Raw genomic sequence first — 18,623 nt, 5'->3', positions numbered from 1 at the left:
TTCTGATGGCACACAAACAAGAGTTTGGGCAGATTAGCCATTATGAAATAAAAAAACACAAGAAATAGGCGTTTAAACCTACAAAATCTACTGGTAACTTGACCAAAGTGAGTTTTTGTGTTTTGGAAAATCAAATGGAACACTTTGGCTGAGGTGACAGATATTAATTGCCTCCAAACTGAGTTTCACTGCAATTTTCAGGTGAATTCAGTCAGAATTCCACAGGCAGTGAGCTGGTGCAGAGGATGAATCCGGGAACAGCCGGTTTCCTTGTGACTAATAAGGCCAAATGTCACTATGGATTCTTGCATTTCTTTGGCTTTTTTCTCTGTTTTCCTATTTATCATGGTTTGTAATGAATTTTCTGATGTGAGCTTTGGTTTGTGGCTGAATATGGAATTCTTGGCACCAGAGGAATGGTCTTTTTCAAACAGGGCACAGCTGTTGGCCTGCTCCAATTCTGGCTTCCTGTCATTGTTTTGAGTACCTCAGCCGATTTGTGGATTCTGAGCTGCAATTTCATAAATGTTTTCTGGGTCTGAGTTGGTTTTGCCTTCTTCCTTCCCAAATTTTGTATTCTGACGGCATACAAACAAGAGTTTGGGGAGAGTAGCCATTATGAAATGAAACACACAACAAATAGGCATTTGAAGCTTAGAAATCTACAGGTAACACGACCAAGGTGAGATTTTGTGTTTGGAAAATCAAATGGAACACGTTGGCTGAGGTGACAGATATTAATTGCCTCCAAACTGAGTTTCACTGGATTTTCAAGTTAATTCAGTCAGAATTCCATAGGCAGTCAGCTGGACGGGTGGATGAATCTGGGAACAGCCGGTTTCCTTGTGACTGAATCAAGCCCAATATCATTATGGATTCTTGCATTTCTTTGGCTTTTTTCTCCTTTTTCTTATTTATCATGGTTTGTAATGAATTTTCTGATGTGAGCTTTGGTTTTGAGGCTGCAATCTGGAGTTCAGGGTGCAAGAGGAAGGCTCTTTTTCAAACAGGGCACAGAAGTTGGCCTGCTCCAATTCTGGCTTGCTGTCATTGTTTTGGGTGCCTCAGCCGATTTGTGTATTCAGAGCGGCAATTTCCTAAATGTTTCTGGGTCTGAGTTGGTTTTGCCTTCTTCCTTCCCAAATTTTGTATTCTGATGCCATACAAACAAGAGTTTCAGCAGAGTAGCCACTATGAAATAAAAAACACAACAAATAGGCGTTTAAACCTTCAAAATCTACAGGTAACACGACCAAGGTGATTTTTGTGTTTTGGAAAATCTAATGGAACACTTTGGCTGAGGTGACAGAGAGTAATTGCCTCCAAACTGAGTTTCACTGCGATTTTCAGGTTAATTCAGTCAGAATTCCACAGGCAGTGAGCTGGAGCAGAGGATGAATCCGGGAACAGCCGGTTTCCTTGTGACTAATAAGGCCAAATGTCATTATGGATTCTTGCATTTCTCTGGCTTTTTTCTCTGATTTCCTATTTATCATGGTTTGTAATGAATTTTCTGATGTGAGCTTTGGTTTTGTGGCTGCAATATGGAGTTTAGGGCACCGGGGGAATGGTCTTTTTCAAACAGGGCACAGCTGTTGACCTGCTCCAATTCTGGCTTGCTGTCATTGTTTTGGGTGCCTCAGCCGATATGTGGTTTGTGAGCAGCAATTTCCTAAATGTTTTCTGGGTCTGAGTTGGTTTTGCCTTCTTCCTACCCAAATGTTGTATTCTGACGCCATACAAACAAGAGTTTCGGCAGAGTAGCCATTATGAAATAGAAAAACACAACAAATAGGCGTTTGAAGCTTGGAAATCTACAGGTAACACAACCAAGGTGAGTTTTTGTGTTTTGGAAAATCAAATGGAACACGTTGGCTGAGGTGACAGATATTAATTGCCTCCAAAGTGAGTTTCACTGCGATTTTCAGGTTAATTCAGTCAGAATTACACAGGCAGTCAGCTGGAGGGGCGGATGATTCCGGCAACAGCCGGTTTCCTTGCGACTGAATCAAGCCCAATATCATTATGGATTCTTGCTTTTCTTTTCTTTTTTCTCCTTTTTCTTATTTATCATGGTTTGTAATGAATTTTCTGATGTGAGCTTTGGTTCTGAGGCTGGCATATTGAGTTCAGGGCAGAAGAGCAAGGTTCTTTTTCAAACAGGGCACAGCTGTTGGCTTGCTCTAATTCTGGCTTGCTGTCATTGCTTTGGGTGCCTCAGCTAACTTTTGGTTTCTTGAGCGGCAATTTCCTGAATATTTTCTGGGTCTGAGTTGCTTTTGCCTTCTTCCTTCTGAAATTTTGTATTCTGATGCCAAACAAACAAGAGTTTGGGCAGAGTAGCCATTATGAAATAAAAAACACAACAAATAGGCGTTTGAAGCTTAGAAATCTACAGGTAACATGACCAAGGTGATTTTTTGTGTTTTGGAAAATAAAATGGAACACTTTGGCTGAGGTGACAGATATTAATTGCCTCCAAACTGAGTTTCACTGCGATTTTCAGGTGAATTCAGTCAGAATTCCACAGGCAGTCAACTGGAGGGGTGAATGAATCCACGAACAGCCGGCTTCCATGTGACTAAATCAAGCCCAATAACATTACGGATTCTTGCATTTCTTTGGCTTTTTTCTCCTTTTTCTTATTTATCATGGTTTGTAATGAATTTTCTGATATGAGCTTTGGTTCTGAGGCTGGCATATTGAGTTCAGGGCAGAAGAGGAAGGTTCTTTTTCAAACAGGGCACAGCTATTGGCCTGCCTCAATTCTGGCTTGCTTCCATTGTTTGGGATCCTCAGCTGATTTGTGGTTTCTTGAGTGGCAATTTGCGAAATGTTTTCTGGGTCTGAGTTGGTTTTCCCTTCTTCCTTCCCAAATTTTGTATTCTGACGCCATACAAACAAGAGTTTCGGTAGAATAGCCATTATGAAATAAAAAACACAACAAATAGGCATTTGAAGTTTAGAAATCTACAGGTAACACGACCAAGGTGAGTTTTTGTGTTTTGCAAAATAAAATGGAACACTTTAGCTGAGGTGACAAATATTAATTGCCTCCAAACTGAGTTTCACTGCTATTTTGAGGTTAATTCAGTCAGAATTCCATAGGCAGTCAGCTGGAGGGGTGGATGAATCCGGGAGCAGCCGGTTTCCTTGCGACTATATCAAGCCCGATATCATTACGGATTCTTGCATTTCTTTGGCTTTTTTCTCATTTTTCTTATTTATCATGGTTTGTAATGAATTTTCTGATGTGAGCTTTGGTTCTGAGGCTGGCATATTGAGTTCAGGGTACAAGAGGAAGGTTCTTTTTCAAACAGGGTACAGCTGTTGGCTTGCTCCAATTATGGCTTGCTGTCATTGTTGTGGGTGCCTCAGCTGACTTGGTTTCTTGAGTGGCAATATCCTAAATGTTTTCTGGGCCTGAGTTGGTTTTGCCTTCTTCCTTCCCAAATTTTGTATTCTGACGCCATACAAACAAGAGTTTGGGCAGAGTAGCCATTATGAAATAAAACACACAACAAATAGGCATTTGAAGCTTAGAAATCTACAGGTAACATGACCAAGGTGAGTTTTTGTGTTTTGGAAAATCAAATGGAACACTTTGGCTGAGGTGACAGATATTAATTGCCTCCAAACTGAGTTTCACTGCGATTTTCAGGTTAATTCAGTCAGAATTCCACAGGCAGTGAGCTGGAGCAGAGGATGAATCCGGGAACAGCCGGTTTCCTTGTGACTAATAAGGCCAAATCTCATTATGGATTCTTGCATTTCTTTGGCTTTTTTCTCATTTTTCTTATTTATCATGGTTTGTAACGAATTTTCTGATGTGAGTTTTGGTTTTATGGCGGCAATATGGAGTTCAGGGCACCGGGGGAATGGTCTTTTTCAAACAGGGCACAGCTGTTGGCCTGCTCCAATTCTGGCTTGCTGTCATTGTTTTGGGTGCCTCAGCCGATATGTGGTTTGTGAGCGGCAATTTCCTAAATGTTTTCTGGGTCTGAGTTGGTTTTGCCTTCTTCCTTCCCAAATTTTCTATTCTGACGCCATACAAACAAGACTGTGGGCATAGTAGCCATTATGAAATAAAAAACACAACTAATAGGCATTTGAAGCTTAGAAATCTACAGGTAACACGACCAAGGTGAGTTTTTGTGTTTTGGGAAATCAAATGGAACACTTTGGCTGAGGTGATAGATATTAATTGCCTCCAAACTGAGTTTCACTGCGATTTTCAGGTTAATTCAGTCAGAATTACACAGGCAGTCAGCTGGAGGGGTGGATGATTCCGGGAACAGCCGGTTTCCTTGCGACTATATCAACTCTGATTTCATTATGGATTCTTCCATTTCTTTGGCTTTTTTCTCCTTTTTCTTATTTATCATGGTTTGTAATGAATTTTCCGATGTGAGCTTTGGTTTTGAGGCTGCAATATGGACTTCAGGGCACCGGAGGAATGGTCTTTTTCAAACAGGGCACAGCTGTTGGCCTGCTTCAATTCTGGCTTGCTGTCATTGTTTTGGGTGCCTCAGCCGATTTGTGGTTTCTTGAGCAGCAATTTCCTAAATGTTTTCTGGGTCTGAGTTGCTTTTCCCTTCTACCTTCCCAAATTTTGTATTCTGACGCAATACAAACAAGACTGTGGGCAGAGTAGCCATTATGAAATAAAACACAAAACAAATAGGCGTTTGAAGCTTAGAAATCTACAGGTAACACGACCAAGGTGAGGTTTTGTGTTTTGGAAAATCAAATGGAACACTTTGGCTGAGGTGACAGATATTAATTGCCTCCAAACTGAGTTTCCCTGCGATTTTCAGGTTAATTCAGTCAGAAATCCACAGGCCGTCAGCTGGAGGGGTGGATGAATCCGGAAACAGCCGGTTTCCTTGCGACTAAATCAAGCCCAATATCATTATGGTTTCTTGTATTTCTTTGGCTTTTTTCTCTTTTCTCTAATTTATCATGGTTTGTAATGAATTTTCTGATGTGACCTGTGGTTTTGAGGCTGCAATATGGAGTTCAGGGCACAAGAGGAAGGTTCTTTTTCAAAAAGGGTAAAGCTGTTGGCTTGCTCCAATTCTGGCTTGCTGTCATTGTTTTGGGTGCCTCAGTGACTTTTGGCTTCTTGAGCGGCAATTTCCTAAATGTTTTGGGTGCCTCTTGCTGTCGTAGTTTTGAGTGCCTCAGCCGATTTGTGGTTTCTTGAGCGGCAATTTCCTAAATGTTTTCTGGGTCTGAGTTGGTTTTGCCTTCTTCCTTCCCAAATGTTGTATTCTGACGCAATACAAACAAGAGTTTGGACAGAGTAGCCATTATGAATTAAAAAAGACAGCTAATAGGTGTTTGAAGCTTAGAAATTTACAGGCAACATGACCAAGGTGAGTTTTTGTGTTTTGGAAAATCAAATGGAACACTTTGGCTGAGGTGACAGATATTAATTGCCTCCAAACTGAGTTTCACTGTGATTTTCAGGTTAATTCAGTCAGAATTCCACAAGCAGTCAGCTGGAGGGGTGAATGAATCCGGGAACGGCCGGTTTCCCTGCGACTAAATCAAGCCCAATATCATTATGGATTCTTGCATTTCTTTGGCTTTTTTCTCTTTTTTCTTATGTATCATGGTTTGTAATGAATTTTTTGATGTGAGCTTTTGTTTTGAGGCGGCAATATTGAGTTCAGGGCACAAGAGGAATGGTCTTTTTCAATCAGGGCACAGCTGTTGGCTTGCTCCAATTCTGGCTTGCTGTCCTTGTTTTGGGTGCCTCAGCTGACTTTTGGTTTCTTGAGTGGCAATTTCCTACATGTTTTCTGGGTCTGAGTCAGTTTTGCCTTCTTCCTTCCCAAATTTTGTATTCTGATGCAATACAAGCAAGATTTTGGATAGAGTTAGCTCTGTGTCCATTCTTCTGTCTCTTTACTAGATGAATAAAAAGACAGTGTAAAATGATTTGTAAAGAACTATAAGGGGTCAGCGCTGTGCTGCTGCTGCCAATTGAGGAGTGAAGCAGGAGATGGAAAACACCTCTCTCTCTCTCTCTCTCTCTGTGCCTCTCCTTCTCTGTTACTCTGACTTCTAAATAAAAAAATGAATCTTAAAAGAAGTATAAACATCAATAAAACACAAATGAAAATTGTATTCTCAAAACTGGATATTAAACCATGCCTTCTACACCTCTGTTAAAAGTTACATTCTATCATAGTCATTTATGATTTCTAGGGCCAAAGTAGTAAATAAGATTTTTCTGGAAGAGACAGAGGTTATGAGGGAGCCAGGATTTGGGGTCAGTTAGCAGAAGTGAGTGTCACTCTTTCAGATTTGATGCAGGAAAGGAACAGCAACTGATCCCTGAGATTTTGGTGTGGGAAGGAAAGGAAGGAGGGACTTAACAAAAGCAAATGCCCTCTGGTTGTGGGCACCCACCCCTGACTGCAGCTTTTCGGAGGAACAGCTGGTGTCTCTAGGGATGCTGCAGCCTGGACTCCATTTCCCAGAGTTCCCAGTAGCTCCGAGGTATTCTGCTTTCCAAATACCTGTGGGCATGCACCTGCCACTGCCAGTCCCTGGGGCTCAGAGTTGGACCAGGGGAGTTCATTCCTTGATCAGTGTCAACCCTGGGGGCTATGCTGCTCCTTCTCTGGCATTTACTGCAACTCCTGCTCTGCACGTGCGATCCCAGGCAGTTTCCGAGTGCTCACCCTGAGCCTGCCTCCTGCTGCTTCTTCCCTCTTCATCCACCAACTGTGGGTCCCACATGCCAGGGACTCTCTTCTCCACACTCCCAATTTCACTCCCCGTATATCTGGAAGAAAGGGTACCTGCTCCAGGGACTTTCTGCTGCAGGTTTGGCATGCAGGAAGGGGCGGAGACACATGTGGGAGAAGTGTGCCAGCGATCCTGGCAGCTTCTCCCGAGGTCAGGGCTGGGACCCGGGCTGCTCTGTCTCCCACCTCTATTTCCCAGGCTCAAAGTGCCCGGACTCTCTCCTGCAGTACCTCACCTAAACTGTCCCTAATGTGCTTTATTTAGTGGTTACAGGAGAGAGGGGGCAGTGTTCTGGGAACCTGCACTCACAGGGAAGGAAGGCAGAAAGACTCCTGATCTCCACAGTTAAATAAGCCGGGTTCCCACTGTGGGTGGTCTCAGAATGCAGTCTGGCCTGGTCTCTTGATGTTTCCTGGGCTGGTTCCTGCAGGGTGGGGCTGGATGGCCCTCAGGAGGGAGCCTGGGGCAGCAGAGGGGTGGGCAGGAGGATCTGTCTAGGATCTGCCCCACTGCTCTCATCCTGCACCTCATCTTCCTGGTGGGGAGCAGTGTGAAGCGTGAATAGCTGCTTTGTGTGTTGATCCCTCTCAAGTATTAATTATCAAATTTTTCCAATGTGGAATTTGAAGCTGTTCCAGAAACATGGGGTGGGAAATCTCCCTTCTTTCAAACAGGCACAGAGACAGTGGAGGATCCAAGGAGTTTCTATTAATGGCCCTAGGCTCAGCTGGAATGATTTCCTGAGAATTGAGCATCAAATTCAAGTTTCTTAGCTGTTACAGCATTGGTGGGTTTAAATGGCAGCCTACATGATTAGAACCACATTTCCAATGGTCAGTGGGTCCAGTATGTTTGTAAAAGAGATGCCAGGGACAGATTTATTAGGACAGATTTATGACTGGAGTTTACAAAAGCAGAACTTAGGACATCTTCCCTCCCTAGACAAGATTTCAGTGGGCAGCTGTTTCACTCATTAATTGTGAGCATCCACTTTTAAAGGTTTGTGTTGGATGGGGTCCACTTCTCTTTCTTTGATGATGTATTTGGCTGCTTTTCATTTTCTGTCTTCAGCTATCTCTTCTCCTGTTAGCAAGGCTGTCAACTGTTTTGACCTGCCACTGATCCCTTTGCAAAGTGAGAAGGGAACCAAAATTAATGCAAGTCTACTGTGTTGTCAATAACTGGAGCTACTTTTTTAAAGATTTATTTATTCATTTGAAAGAGTTACACAGAGAGGAGAGAGAGAGAGAGAGAAAGAGAGAGAGGTCTTCCATCCGATGGTTCATTCCCCAATTGGCAGCAATAGCTGGAGGTATGCCAATTTGGAGCCAGTAGCCAGGAGCTCCTTCTGAGATGAAGCTGTTTTTTTAAAGAATTATTTATTTATTTGAAAGGCAGAACTTTGTCCAGGTCTCATAGGTGGGTGCAGGAGATGAGGGATTTGGGCCAACTTCTACTGTTTTCCCAGTCCACAGCAGAGAGCTGGATGGGAAGTGCAGCAGCCAGGATCCCAACCGGCACCCATATAGGATGCTGACAAGGCAGGCAGTAGCTTTACCCACTATGCAACAGTGCTGCCCACTAACGGGAGCTCTTTTAATCTGAGTTTGCATAAAGAGGAGAATTACAGCATCATAAATACAGATAAGTAACAGTTTTTCTCTGCCCAGCACTTTATATTACCCAGTGCTCCACTGAGAATCTTACATTCCACACTGTGTAATTAAGAAGGCCAGTTACTTATCTTATTTTGGGTTCTGTGTTTAAACCCATGACACTTTTGACATGGGAGGATATTAGTTCTACAATTTCATAGAGACTGGTCTTTGGAAGCATCGATAGAAGTTATAACTGTGAGAGTGGTAAGAAAGAAGAGGGGAAGAAATAAGTGCCCCTTACCTCCCTCAGAGATGTCCACAAGTGCAGTAGACGATATGCCCTTATGGTTGACTTTCTGGGACAAACTGTGTTTGAGTGCTTCACATGTTCTGATAGAAAGGTGTTGCCACCAGGTTTTTAGTATATTTTGTTAGTTTTTAAAGATTTATTTATTTATTTGAAAATCAGAGTTACACAGAGAGAGAAGGAGAGGCAAGAGAGAGAGAGAGAGAGGTCTTCCATCAGGTTCATTTCCCCAATGGCTTCATCATTGTGAACTTTGCTCAGTTCCTGACCTATACCTTTCCTTTAACCTAGTACTTTGCCATGTAGTAGCCCATGAAAACTGCAGACTGCATAAATTAATGAATACTTGGAGGGTTGTGATTTCTTAGAGGAACATCATGAGATAGGAGGAATAAAACAAAACAAAAGTATCCTCCGTATATAGAAGGTACACTGTTTTTGCAAGCCACAGAGAAGAGGAAGAAGCAGGAAAGTAGTGAGACTGGAAAGTTTGCGGCAAAGGTAATAGGCACTGGTCAAGAATTTAACAAGCCCATTAGGAAAACATTAAGGTTTCCTTACTTCCATGTAGACTCTGCCCTCTTATGGTGAACAGGGTCCTCTAAACCCACTTGTTGCACAAATGAAAACCCAAGCATTGTCTTCTCCCACAGATGGAGTCTGCTATTGGTTTTGATTTACATTTCCCTAATGGCTAGTGATATTGGGCATGTTCATCTATGTCTTGACCATTGAGATTTCTTCTTCTGAGAAACATCTGTTTTGATCCTTGCCCATTTCTTAGCTGTACATTTTGCTTCTTATTTGGAGATTTTCCCAGTTCTATATATGTATGTTCTGGCTATCAATCTTTTGTCATAATCAGAGTTTTCAATGTTTCCTGCCATTCTGTCCATTGTATGTTCACTCTGTTGATTACTTTGTTGTGAAGATGTATCTTAATATGATATGCTCAAATTTCTATATTTTATTTTTGTTACTTGTGCTTTTGGAATCTTACCCAAAACTGTTATCTATGCTTATGTTTTATAGTTTCTCATATGTTTACTTAGTTTCTGGTTTTATATTTAGACTTTTAATTCACCTTGAGTTGCTTTTACATAGTGTATGAGGTTTTGGGTATATTTTCAGGCTTCTACATATGGATAATCACTTTCCTTTAAACCATATGCTAAAGGGGTTCTTCTTTCTCCTGTTTGTTTTCTTTCCTTTGTTAAATAGGAGTTGCCTGTAGAAAAGTCGGTTTATTTCAGCTGCCTATACTTTTACACTGAACTATGAGTCTGTTTTCCAACAGTGCTAACACTGTTTCTATATTTTTAAGATTTATTTATTTATTGGAAAGGCCAGATGCTTCTTCCAAGTCTCTCATGTGGGTGCCAGCACCGTAGAACACGGTCCATCTTCCACCAATTTCCCAGGTGCATTAGTAGGGAGCTGGATTGGAAGTGGAGCACCTGGTCTCCTAGCAGCAACATATGGGATGCATGCACAGCAGGTCAAGGCTTTAATCCACTACACCACAGCACCAAACACTTCCTTATTTACTTCTGCTGTGATCTTTCATTATTCACTTTTTTCTACTGCCCTGCAACTTGACTCCTTCCTGTTTTTTTTCTGGGTCCTGGACGATGGTAGTAGGTGGCTTCTGGGATCTTTTTGTGTTAGTAGATACTTGGTAATCTAAAATCACAGTTTTTAGTTTCTATATTTCTCTGCTAATCACTAGGACCTTCTGGATGACAATAGAAAATGCTGGCAGAAATGAGGATATATTAATTTGCTAAGAAAATACCACAGAGAATATGATTTAAATCATGGAATTTTACTTCTCAGAGTTGTAGAGCTTGAAAATATCAGATCAAGGTGCTTAAATAGGCTCGATTTTTCCAGAAGCCTTTCTCCGATGTGACAGACACATCTACCATTTGATCTGCTTAAAAGCACTTTCTTCAGGTAGAGTCATGTTGCTGGTTAGCACTTCCGTGTTAGAGTTTTAGGGAGGCACATTTCAGTCCATAACAGCAAAAGGGGCCCTGTGGTCTACTTCAATGACAGCCATCTCTGCGGAGGACAGAAAGTTTGGAATCAGCGTTAGGATTTCTCACAGTATTACTGTCAGTGCTATCTCCATCAAATGTGCATTCATGTACACACAAATCTACCTGTACTCATAAACACATTCAACAGTGGAAATGCCTGATGCTTGTGTATGGGTAACATCAATATAATAATCCATAAGATGGCCTATTAGCAGACATTAAAAAGAGAATTAGAAAGAATGACAACAAAATCTGCAGTTACCTATATTTATGTCTATATGTATGATATTCAGTATTTATAGTTGCTAAAAGATGAATACTGATGTGTGGGAATAAAAGCTAAACCTTACCTTGCAATATTGCAGCCTAGTCTACATGAAAGATGTCTTCCTAAAACCATTCACTGGGCCCACTCTGTGGCATAGTAGATTAAGCATCCACCTGCAGCACCAGCATCCCACATGGGCACCAGTTTGAGTCCCTGCTCCTGCACTTCCAATCCAGCTCTTTACTAATGGCCTAGGAAAGCAGTGCAATATGCCCTGAGTTCTTGGGCCCCTGCACCCATGTGAGAGACCTGGAGGAAGCTGCTGACTCCTGGCTTCTGGCACCTGGCTTCAGATCGGCCCAGCTCCAGCCATTCTGGCCATTTAGGGGTGAACCAGTTGATAGAAGACCTCTCTATCTCTTCCTCTCTATATCTGTAACTCTGCCTCACAATAAAGAAATACATTTTTAAAAACCTTTCACATGTTAAATTTCTTAATTGTTTTAAAGATTTATTTATTTATGTACAAGTCGAGTTACAGACAGAGAGGATAGACAGAGAGAAAGAGAGAGGTCTTCCATCTGGTGTTCACTCCCTAATTGATTGCAACTGCCAGAGCTGTGCTGATCTGAAGCCAGGAGCCAGGAGCTAGTTCCCAGTCTCCCAGATGGGTACAGGGGCCCAAAGACTTGGGCCATCTTCTACTACTTTGCCAGGCCATAGCAGAGAGCAGGATCAGAAGTGGAGCAGCTGAGTATTGAACCGGCCCCCATATGGGATGCTGGCACTTCAGTCCAGGGTGTTAACCTGCTCCACCACAGCACCAGTCCAACATTTTAAATTTCTGATACTCTAAAGTAGTACAGGATTGCATTACATCTAGGAAAGATGCATTTAAAAATTATAAATCAAGTGCATTTTAGCAGAAGTTTTAACAAATACTTCTGATTTTCTCAGCATTATATATAAATAAATGACATAATGAGTCATTGTCAGATTTTTAGCTTTTGACAGCCACTTATAATATTTCACAGCTTTTTGAAATGTATTGCTAGTGTGTTTTTCTCAACACATGCACTGGATTTTACCAGTTTAGTGCACATGGAGTTGCCTCTTATAGGATTTGCATTTTAATGGGTTTTCATGGCACATGTAATCAACATCTGCAAAGCCTCTAAAACACATAAATAATAACATGAATCAGGCTTTTTTCTTAAATATTAATTTATTTATTTGAAAGAGTTGCACAAATAGAGGAGAGGTAGAGAGAGAGAGAGAGAGAGACAGAGACAGAGAGGTCTTCCATCGGCTGGTTTACTCCCAGTTGGCCGCAATGACTGGTCTGTGTCAATCTGAAGCCAGGAGCTTCTTCAGGGTCTTTCACATGTGTGCAAGGCCCCAAGGACTTGGGCCACCTTCTAATGCTTTCCCAGGCCATAGCAGAGAGCTGGTTCAGAAGTGGAGCAGCCACGACTTGAACTGGCACCCACATGGCTTGCCAGCACTGCAGGCAACAACTTTATCTGCTATGCCACAGCGCCAGCCCCACATTGCATCTTTTTAAGATGATATGGATTTAAGTTCATGAGAAATTATTAGCATAGTGGGAACTGATAGATATGGATGAAGCAGGATGGACTTGTTAGGAATGGTGATGTTAATTTTCTTATAAAATAAATAAATAAGAAATTAAATATGGTCAGACATAAATGAAGACTAAATTTTATTAGTGGTAATCCAGAAAACACTGATCTCAGGTCTTTTTCTTCCAGTGTTAAGTTTATATTTTTAAATGCATATTAAGTGAACAAATTTCATGTAATTTATATATACAGATTGAAGAGCAAACTGATAACATCCTATCCTATCTTCCCTTGGTCTCATATTTCCAACTCCCTCCTTCTTGTTTTATTTTCTTTTAATTTTGACAGCTGCATGCTTTGATTTTATTTTAGAATCACAAGCTTTAACCCTCTACAAAATAAAGAATTCAGCAAGTAGTAGCAGAAATATCAATGAGTATATGTTGTGTACTCTATCAAAGAGTACAGAAAAGTGCTATGAACAATACTCAAATCTCAAAATGTCAATTTAACTCATATGCTGCTTTTTGTTGTCTATATATTAATTACCACCAGTCAGAGAAAACATATGGTATTTGTCTTTTGGGGACTGGCTTCTTTCATGAAGCATACTTGTTTCCAGTTCATCCATTTAGTTACAGAAGATGGGATTTCATTCTCAATTATGGTTGAATAGTATTTTACACTGTATATATAGCTCATATTTTTGTTCCAGTCACCAGTTGATGGACATCTGGGTTGATTCCATGTTAGCTATTGTGAATTGAGCTGTAATAAACATGAGGGTACAGATAACTCATGCCTGTGCATATTCTATTTCATTTCATGCAGATAAATTCCCAGTAGTCAGATGGCAGGATCACATGGTATGTTTGTTTTCAGATTTCTGAGGAACTTTGATACTGCCTTCCATAATGGTTGCACTAGCTTCATTCCCACCAACAGTGGGTTAGGGTACCTTTTTCTCTCCCTCTCCACCAGCCTTTATTGTTTGTTGACCTTTTCAAAAGAATTATTTATTTGAAAGATTGAGTTACAGAGATGGAGAGGCAGAGGCAGAGAGACAGAAGTATTTTATCTGCTTGTTTATGCTCCATATGGCCCAACAGGTAGTGCTGGTCCAATCGGAAGCCAGAGTCAGGAGTATCTCCCTGGTCACCCATGCGGGTGCAGGGACCCAGGCACTTGGGCCATTCTCCACTGCCCTCCCAGTCCAGTGCAGAAAGCTGGACTGGAATAGCAGCAACCGGGACCAGAACTGGCACCCATATGGGATGCCGTCTCCACGGGTGGAGGATCAACCCAGTGTGCTATGGCACTGGCCCCCATCAGGGATATTTTTCTATAGTACTCTCTCTCAACTGTATCTTTTCTAGTTAAAGAATTAAGGTGATGCAGGATTAATAGAAGGAGTTTGAGAGGATTGTCTCTCTTTCAATTGTGTTGAATAGTTTGAGAAGCATTAGTTCTTTAAAAGTCCTGTAGAATTCAATAGTGAGGCTGTCTGATCCTGGACTTTTCCTTGTTGGGAGGGTCTTTATTACTCATCCAATCTCTGTCTTGGTTTTTGGTTTGTTTAGCTTTTCTATGTGTCTTCATGACTCAATTTTGGTATATTGTGTATGTCCAGGAATATGTTGATTTTTACTCTAGGATTTCCAATTTGTTAGCAGTCACAACAGATGCCCACAGCCTATATTGCAGTGCTAATCTGAGTTTTGGGTACTACACTTCCAAATCAGCTTCATGTTAATATCCCTGGGAAGCAATGTATAATAGCTCAAATACTTTCATTCCTGTCGTCAAATTGGAGAACTGTAACCTCAATGGGGACATGAGAACCTGGTCTTGCACAGTGGTAGCCATATAGAAAGTGAACCAGCAGATGGGAGATCTCTCTGCTTCTCTTTCCTTCTCTCTTTGTCTCTGTGTGTCTCTGCCTTTTTTATCATATTAAAATATTTAATTACTTACTTGAAAGAGTTACAGAGAGAGGGAGAGACAGAAATCTTCCACCACCTAATTCATTTTTGAGATGACTTTAATAGCCAGAGTGTGGCCAGGTTGAAGCCAGGAGCTTTCCCTCCGATGTGCATGGCAGCAAGGAGCTTTTCCTGCAATGTGCGTGGCAGCATCCCAGGCACTTGGGCCATCTTTCCCTGCTTTTTCAGTCCATTGGTAAGGAGCTGGATCAGAAATGGAATAGCTGGTACTTGAACTGGTGCACATACAGGATGCCAATGTAACAGATAGCAGCTTTGTCCACTGCACCACAACCACCAGCTCCTCTATCTGCCTTTCCAATAAATAAATCTTTTGAAAAAGAACTGAAGGTAGTAAAAGTCATCATGACTGAGCAATGGCAAATTTATTGAAGTGATCTATTTTCTTAAAGATCCATTTATGAATTTGAAAGGCAGCACTAGATAGAGAGAATGGGAGAGATTGATCTTCCTCCTGGTTTGTTCACTCCTCAAATGGCTGCAATGACTGCGGCTAGGCCAGACTGATATCAGGAGCCAGGGGCTTCTTCCAGGTCTCTCACAAGGGTGCAGGAGCCCCAATATTTGAGTCACCCTGTGCTGCTTTTCCAGACACATTAGCAGAGAACTGGATCCGTTTGGAGCATTAATGTCTATGATACTCTCCTTGCAGTTGAAGGATTTAGAATCCATTTTGATTATGGGTGGGCCAAGTACAATGTCTTCCAATTGTCCAAGGTTTGGATTAGATGGGTTCTGAGAAATTTTGTTAAAATAGTTATTAATCATAACTCTCAGTTTAAGCTTTTCTTACCAAATTTTCATGTTTGCTGATGTTTATATCTATGGGAAAATTGGGTCTCTGGATTGCAACCAATGAAAGCATCCAGACTAACAGTAATAAGGTCAACAGTCAGCAGAATGATGTCCAGCTGAACTGAAATAGCTTTTCTTATTTGGTAGAGGGGTTACCTCCTGCATTATGCTGACATACTGTCATAGACAGTAGATATTGGAGCCTGTCCCTTCTGCCAAATGGAGAATACCATATTTTGGTCCATCATATATATATTTATATATTATAATATATATTATATTATATATTATATTATATATTTCTATACATAATATAGAGTTGCATATAATTATTATAAATATATAATTGCATATAATTATTATATATGAATTTGTTATTTATATATAAATAATTATTTCTGATCCAGCTCCTTACCAATGGATTGAAAAAGCAGTGAAAGATGCTCCGAGTACCTGGGTTCCTGGGACACACATCAGAGGAAAAGCTCCTGGTTTCAACCTGGCCACACTCTGGCTATTGAAGTCATCTCAATAATATATATATATATATAATACATATAATAAATTATATAATATTATCTGTTTATAATTATATATTATATAATATATTGTATGATAAATTATAATATATTTTATATATGAATATATATACATAAATATATAAATAAATGTAAATATATATATAAAGAATTTATTTATGTAGTTGACAGGTTTACTTACAGAGAGTGAGAAGAAGAGACAGAGAGAAAGGTCTTCCATATGCTCATTTACTCCCCTAATGACTGCAATGTCTGCAGCTGGGCCAATCTGAGCTAGGAGCTTCCAGGTCTCCCATATTTTGGCAGGGACCAAAGCACTTGGAACAGCTTCTACTGCTTTCCCAGGCTATTGCAGAGAGCTGGATGGGAAAAGGAGAAATGGGGACTAGAACTGGTGCTCATATGGGGTGCCAGCATTGCAGGTAAAGGATTACACCACTGCACCACAGTGCTGGCCCCAGTCTATCCTTTATTAAGGAGATCTCAGTAATCATGTTCAGGTATTGCTGTCCTATATTCATGGCCAAAGTCCTAGCAGGCAACATGGTTTGGAGAATCATAAGCACAAGGTGTGTAGGAGACTTCATTTCTCATACAACACAGTTAATAACAAGGTTCCAAGAGGGGAAATTACTTGCATCATAGTCTTTGAGAACTAATGGACATCACAGGTGATCTAAAGAATTTAGAAGGTTTGTGAGCCCTTAGAGTGAAAAAGTCACTGGGAGCACAAGGACAGTCCCTAGAGTTTATTTTGATGGATTTTAGCCCTTTCATTGGAGTGAGGCCCAAAGAAGCTGGACTGATTTGTAAACCTCAGAAGTGTCTTTTCAAGGTGAAGGCAAACTTAAACTGAGGGGTTTTTGGAAAAACTTGGAGCAAAATGCATTTGCACACTTGGTTAAGACACATCATTTATCTATTGATTTTCATCAGATCTGTTAACATTAAATATAAGGTACAGGGGACATGGTGGATTTCATATAGAAATATGATTTTAGCAGCATATCATGAGGTGCTTTTTTCTTTTAATGGATTTAGCAGGTAAAATTGGGCTACCTAATGGGATATAGCTGGAATAATCACCTTTTTGTTAAATAAATCTGAGGTAATAAATGTTAGTATATGAATACATTGAGTTTTCTTTTATTGGGCCTTCTTGGCTATTTTAATCTGGGATCTGTGAATTCTCATTTTCTCTAGGCAAGTTGTAACTGAAAATCTTTATTTTATTCTTCATCATGTTGGACCAACTGTGCTGCTTCTGGGATTTTTTTAGTACACCTGACAATTGGAAATTTAGACAATAGTATAGTTAATATGAGATGTACCAAGTAAAGTACTTATTTTTATTCAGATAACATATTTTGGGAATTCTTCTAAAATTCCTATTGAGTATCCTTGTTAAATTTAGTTGCATCCCAGGTTAAGACTTATTGGAGACAGGCGCCATGGCTCAATAGGCTAATCCTCCACCTGCGGTGTAGGCACACCGAGTTCTAGTCCTGGTGGGAGCACCAGATTCTGTCCCAGTTGCTCCTCTTCCAGTCCAGCTCTCTGCTATGGCCCAGGAGTGCAGTGGAGGATGGCCCAAGTGCTTGGGCCCTGCACCTGCATGGGAGATCAGGAGGAAGCACCCCGCTCCTGCTTTTGGATCAGCGCAGTGTGCCGGCCGCAGCACACTGGCCGCAGCGGCCACTGGGGGGTAAACCAACAGAAAAAGGAAGACCTTCCTCTCTGTCTCTCTCTCTCACTGTCCACTCTGCCTGTCAAACTAAAAAATAATTTTTATAAAAAGACTTATTGGAGCCACTCTAGTGATTATACCCATGAAACTTTGTTAATTAATGCAAATAGAACCTGGGAAAATTGATGTATATCTTATGCTGTAGAGACTTAAGATTGAACATCTTTTTTATCTTTTTTAATTATATAATTTAAAAACAAATTTTTGATTTTTTTTGACTTTACTAAGCCACAGCTCTGGCCCCATTAATATGTCTTAACAATGTTTTTTCCTCTCAGACTTATCTCTATTGGTTCAGTTAACTGGATGCCTTTTCTTTACATTCAGATTCTCTCAGCTGTCAAAGCTTATTCATCTTAATTCTGTTGTTCCTATTTCCCTCCCTTTTATTCTGTCCCTAGGCTAATTGAGGTCATGATTCTCCATTCCTTCTGTGTGGTGTCACAGTAGCCTTGAAGTGTTCTTTTTCTCTTCTGATTTCGAAAGAAAGAAATTATGTATTCCCCCAGTTTAGATATTTTAATAATTCATTCTAAAACAAAGGTTAAATGTTCTTAATTTGACAAGAATTTTTGGGGCCAGCGGTGTGGCGTAGTGGGTAGAGCCACCACTTGCAGTGCTGGCATCTCATATGGATCCAGATCTCTGCTATAGCCTGGGAAAGCAGTAGAAGATGGCCCAAGTCCTTGGCCCCTGCACCCATGTGGGAGACCTGGAAGAAGCTCCTTGCTACTGGCTTTGGATCGGTGCAACTCTAGCCATTGCAGCCAACTGGGGAGTGAACCAGTGGATGGAAGACCCCTCTCTCTTCTCTGCCTCTCTCTGTGTAATTCTGACTTTAAAATAAATAAATAAATCTTTAAAAAAAGATTTTTTTCTAATTTTAGATTTGTTCTACTTCATTGCCACTTCATTGTATGTGTAAAGAGTGCATATCCAGTTTTTCTGTTTTGGATTTTTGGGATTTTGTATTAGCTCT

General features: G+C 40.8%; 1 long non-coding RNA gene across 3 annotated transcripts in view; it reads left to right on the top strand.

Annotated features, from left to right (window-relative positions):
• Nucleotides 1-462: 462 nt before the first annotated feature.
• Nucleotides 463-18,623, top strand: part of LOC149119079 (uncharacterized) — a 159,101-nt gene continuing 140,940 nt past the window's right edge. The window contains exon 1 of one of the 3 annotated variants that reach the window (XR_016228806.1): nt 463-682. This is a non-coding gene — a long non-coding RNA (uncharacterized LOC149119079). Of the gene's footprint in view, nt 683-2,281; nt 2,413-3,373; nt 3,568-18,623 lie in introns of those variants that run through there. The other 2 variants (XR_016228807.1, XR_016228805.1) reach the window with 2 other exon arrangements.

The sequence above is a fragment of the Oryctolagus cuniculus genome, unplaced genomic scaffold, assembly GCF_051225735.1.
Source record: "Oryctolagus cuniculus isolate XC-2025 breed Fujian yellow rabbit unplaced genomic scaffold, ASM5122573v1 ptg000038l, whole genome shotgun sequence".
NCBI lineage: Eukaryota > Metazoa > Chordata > Mammalia > Lagomorpha > Leporidae > Oryctolagus > Oryctolagus cuniculus.
This window is presented reverse-complemented; position numbering and strand designations above follow the sequence as displayed.